This window comes from Lolium rigidum, chromosome 7 (genome assembly GCF_022539505.1).
Source record: "Lolium rigidum isolate FL_2022 chromosome 7, APGP_CSIRO_Lrig_0.1, whole genome shotgun sequence".
Taxonomy (NCBI): domain Eukaryota; kingdom Viridiplantae; phylum Streptophyta; class Magnoliopsida; order Poales; family Poaceae; genus Lolium; species Lolium rigidum.
This window is the reverse complement of record NC_061514.1, coordinates 94,333,309-94,338,780: the sequence shown is the minus strand read 5'-3', so window position 1 is coordinate 94,338,780 and position 5,472 is coordinate 94,333,309. Positions and strand designations below refer to the sequence as shown.

General features: G+C 47.0%; 1 pseudogene; it reads left to right on the top strand.

The window, feature by feature from the left end:
* The first annotated feature begins 4,273 nt into the window (after positions 1 to 4,273).
* On the top strand, positions 4,274 to 4,880 carry LOC124671692 (annotated as a pseudogene).
* The last annotated feature ends 592 nt before the right edge of the window (positions 4,881 to 5,472 follow it).

Below are 5,472 nucleotides of genomic sequence, written 5' to 3'. Positions count from 1 at the left end.
ATATCCACAGTGTCCGTATATTTGGCTCTAATTAAGCGAGCCCAAATGGAGTCGTCGTCCTGATACAACTTCCATACCCACCGAAACCCTCTGGTTTCTGAAACTGCCTGTGAACCTTCAGTAATATCGCAAGCACGGGAGGATCCGGACTCTGATTTGGACGTTATTTATTTAAAATTAAAGATATGAAAATTCTACACAACTTTGTCAATTGACACTTTTTCATTTGACGCTATCTTCGGGGATCCCTAGGCCAACTTTGAAAACAATATTGCAGGGACATATATTAGGAAACTCCAGATTTCTCCATAATGATCGGTTTTCTTCCATATTTTCCTATTTCCTACACAACATCGTTTAAAACAAGAATTTGTGCACTTTTGAAACTATTAATAGGTTAGTCCTAATAAATGTAATAAATTTGCAATATAATAAGGATTTTAGTGCAATTAACTACAAGGTTCACGTATGCATTTTACATGCATCAGACACGTGACGGAAATCTAACGTCGTAACCGCTGAGTTCTCGCCGTAGGATTCAACGCAAGTATCTCAAGGCTAGGTTATAAATATCCGGGGAGTACGGTAATTTTCCCATTTTTCACCACACTCCTCCACTTCTTCTTCTTCCTCGCGTCCGCGATGCCACTTAGATCTAGTCGACAAGCTTCTAGGTTAACCTCACCGAGCCGCCCCTCCAAGGATCATCTCCACCCGAGCTCGATGTGGTTGACCGGGAAATTCTTTCCATTTTCGATCCGCATCAGCAAGCGTGCGAGTCCTCCACTTGCTCGTCGTTCTTCGTCATCGCCGATGACGGGAAACCGCCACACCATTCCTGGTGATTTTTGCCGGACTTGTAGAAGATATGATTCTAGGGTTTACTTTTTTTTCCTAAGTCACTTAGTACTATACTTGCAGCCGAAAACATGTTGGAAAATCGAGCTCCCACTGTTACTGAAAATATGCCAAAAAACACTCCCCTCCACCAGCCCGAACCTTTAGATGTTCAACCTTTATCCTTTCTTCCACCCCATATTTCCAACATAACCTTAGCTTCCAATTATTCCGTATCCTCCAGCAATCCCTTCGTCTTAAAGGTTCCGACCGCAGCTAGGATCCAGGAAGAACAAGAGGGACATGCAAGAATGATGAAAAGGTCATGGAAGCAGAACTGAAGAAAGCTTTCAAAGCCAACGACGTAGTGCTCCTTTGATTCATAGGATAGAAAAAACATATAAATAGGAAAATCATAAGATTGAGTTGTCATGCCTATGTTAATCCTATGGGTAGATGTAGTGTGTTTTTTTTGCGGGTAAAAGAGGATTTCATTAAGCCACAAGGGTTACAAGAAGGTCATGATCCAATTCATAGGACAAGCCCTCAGGTACTGAACCACGCCACACGGTAGTTCTGGCCTCCGCCCTCGCAAAATTCGCGAGACATTGACTTACCCTATTTTGTGAACGTTAAGGAAAATTGTCTATTTCTAGAAACTAAATCTCTAATCTCCACAATGAGATAAGCAAGCGATGATCTATCTAAATTCTTCTCACTAATTGCACCAATTAAGGCCGAATAATCCAACTCAACCATCACCGATTTTTAGCTCCACTGTGAGGCCAATCGTATGCCTTCTTCACATGCTTTAGCTTCTGCCTCGAAAGGATCTTCACAGTTGAACAACTGATGACATGCATAGAAGATGACCTTGCCCGTATCATCTCTAAGAATCATGCCTGCACCTGCAGTACCATCTTCCCGTTTGAAGGAACCATCACAATTCAATTTTACGCAGCCTAAAGCTGTTTTGAGCCAGCTGTGGACATGTATATTTTTCTGTATCACCTCGTGAGGATTTGAGTCACTAGTCAACAGAACATGTTTGCCCTTGATCATATCTTCCGTAGATAGAACTTCAATGTCTCTTAGAGTTCTTATGTAGCTGGATAGAAAATTCTTAGATATATCTACCGGAGGTAAAGGCTTTGCATGTGTTACTTCATTGTGGATATACCATATACGCCATGCAATTAGCAGGATTACATCAATCATTCTTCCTGGCGCTGCTTCAATGATTGAAAGAAACCAAGCACTAGTGCTCCGTTGTAGCTCCACAGCCGAGGGAACCTCCCAAATGGCTCTCATTACTGTCCATAAGTGACGTGGATGGGGACATTTATATAGAGCATGACCGAGTGTCTCATGTTCTAATCCACAGATCAGACATTGTCCAGACACTTTAATACCTCTGCTTCTTTTATTCGCTTCAGTAGCAAGGCCATTAGATGCAGCTTTGAACGCAAAGGTTTTAACTTTAGGGGGAACCTCAGCTCCCTAGATTCTTTTCCAACAAGAGGTATTACCATCTGGACATACACTCGTTGCCGGGAAATTGTTGTTCTGGGGAGGCGTTGAAGGCCAGATGACATACACTCTTTGATGGTTTGATTTTGAGAATTGCATCTGCATCAATAGGCAAAAATATGGTCTAAACCAAAGCTTCCTTCCAGGAACCTTGCCCATCCAGTAGTTCTGAGAAGTTCTGAGACATATCGTATCCGCCAATTACGACGAGATGAGTAGAGTTTCATATATGAGTGAAGTGGTATCCAGATGTCCCGCCACACACGGATGTTGCGGCCATTCCCAACCCTCCATATTGCACCCTTCTTCAGCAAATCAAGCCCATGAGAAATCGCTGTCCATGTAGAGGATGGATTACCGGCAAAGACAGTGTCGATGAGCTCACCACTTGGATAATAGCGAGCTTTTAGGACGCGAGCACATAAACTGTTAGGAGAGGTTAGTAACCTCCAAGCTTGCCAAGCTAGTAAGGCTTGGTTGTAGATACGCATATCACGAAAACCCAAGCCCACCTGACTCTTAGATCGTTGGAGCTTCGGCCAACCAATCCAGTGGGTCTTCCTCTTCCCGTGTTCAGAGCCCCACCAATAATTACGAACTAGACGAGTGAGTTCATCGCATAAAGAGGCTGGTAACTTGAAAACACTCATAACATATGTCGGGATGGCTTGGGCAATTGCTTTAATCAAAACTTCTCTTGTACTTTGCGCCAAAAGACCGTCCCCCATTCTATTATCAATTTACTCAACCTTGATTGCAGATTGGCAAATTTTCCCCTATGCATCCTACCATCAGGGGTAGGGAGGCCTAGGTATTTTGCATCAAAGAATTGTTGCTCAACATTTAAGATAGTCCGAACAGCCACCTAATCATCCTGTGAACATGTAGGACTAAACAAGATAGAGCATTTTGATGGGTTGAGTAGCTGACCCGTACCCGTCTCAAACTCATTGATCAGAAGCTTCACTCGAGAAGCTTGAGTTTCATTGGCCCGAAAGAACAACATTGTGTCATCCGCGAATAAAAGGTGCGATACACCTGGCGCATTGCGGCAAACTTTCAGAGGGGAAATACCACCAGCTTCTACTTCTTTTTGCAATAATGCTGACAAACCATCCGCAACAAAGAGGAACAAAAAAGGCGAGAGAGGATCTCCTTGCCTCAGATCTCGAGTTGGAGAAAAAGCTTCCAATAGAGTTCCATTAAATTTAACTGAATACCTCACCGTGGTCACACACGCTATGATCCATTGCACCCACCGATGAGAAAACCCCATTTTATGCATCGTATTCTCCAAATAAGGCCAGTCCACCCTGTCATACGCTTTGGATAAGTCTACCTTATAAGCACAGAAATTTGAACCCGCAGATGTGCCATGTTCCATATAATGTAAGCATTCAAAGGCAAGTAATGCATTATCAGTAATCATACGACCAAGAACGAAGGCACTCTGATTTTTCGAAACCACCTCACCAAGCAAAGGTCGTAGTCTATTCACCAAGCATTTAGACACAATCTTATATAAGACATTGCATAATCCAATAGGTCGAAATTCCTTGAGTTCGATTGGATTTTCCACTTTTGGTATCAACACAATGGAGGTATCATTGACCCCAACTGGCATATAGCCTGTAGCAAAAAAATGTTTCACTGCAGCAATAATTTCTGATTTGCAAAAGAAACCTGTTGACCGAGCGTATACGTGAGCACGCGCTGAATATGTGACACGTGCATAACACCGTTCGTTTGTCCGTTTGGTGGAATCTGTCTCAGCAGTTGTATGGAGCCCACGGCCCCACGCATCCGGCAAAGCAAAACCCGATAAGCACACAAAGGTAAAGGAAAGAACCAAATAAATTCCACTGTTCCGTCTCCTTCATTCTCGGTTGCTCGCCGCCCCGCCCCCATGTGGCCTTCCTGGGTGAAGAGACGCGCTCCCAGGTCCACCCCATGCCCATCCATCGAGCTCGTCGCCGCTGCCGGCGCCCCCTCCCTCAAAGACGTCCTGTCCCTGCTCCACCCGGAGCCTGCCGCCCACTAGTCGCCGCAGCCCGGCGCGTCGTCGCCGCGCGTCTTCCATCGTCTCCGAGGACTGCAGCGCCGTGCGCGCCATCCTGCGGGGGCTGCGCGCCGCCGTCGACGAGCGCGACCTCTCCATGGACGCCAGCTTCGCCCCGGAGCTCGCCACGCTCCTGCCAGACATCCCCCGCTCCGACGTGACCCTGCCCCAGCTCTTCGTCGGCGGCCGGCACCTCGGCGGCGCCGAGGAGGTCTGCCGCCTCCACGAGTCCGGCCAGCTCGCCCGCATCGTCGTGCCCGCGCCCGCCCCCTGCGACCGCTGCCGCGGCGTGCGCTTCGTGCTCTGCGGCATCTGCAGCGGGAGCCACAAGCAGTTCACCCTGAAGATCAGCGGCGTCGGCGGGCGGTTCCGCGAGTGCGCCGACTGCAACAAGAACGGCCTCGTCCGCTGCCCCGCCTGCTTCCCCCCGGCCGCCTGATCTAGATCCAGGTCCCCGGTGGCTGTGGCTGTGGTTAACCACCAATAACTCAAACTCTCAAATTCTCGAGTTTTAATTTAGCTTTGGCGCTTTCATTAGAAACCTTCGGAAGATTTTGCTGTTACTCTTTCTCCTCTCGTTGAGTCCAATCCTGGAGCCATACAAGATGTGAGATTTATACAATCATATTACTATGTTATACTGTATACTTGATACATCCGTGTTCAGTGTTCTTGTCTCTGCGTATGCGTTTTTCGTATGTTATTAATTCGAGGCACGGGTTCCTGCCCTGGCTTCTCCGTGTGGTCTCTATTGCTTCGCGGAGGTGCTGGCGTGAGGGGATAGCCGGAGGTCTTCCAGTGCGCGCAGAAGCTGCTGAGGAGCGCTGGGGAGGAAAAAAAGCAGGTTAACGACGTTTGGTGTCCGTTTGTGAGGTCAGAATCTCAAAGCGAATCCAACGGTAATGGATGCGTGCTCACGTATACACGCGGTTACCAAATCCACTCTTCTGATTTGACCATGCTCCAATTTCTCTGATAAAATCGAGCCGGGAATCCATCAGGCCCTGGAGCTTTAATGGAGCCTATCTGAAACAGAGCATCTGTTA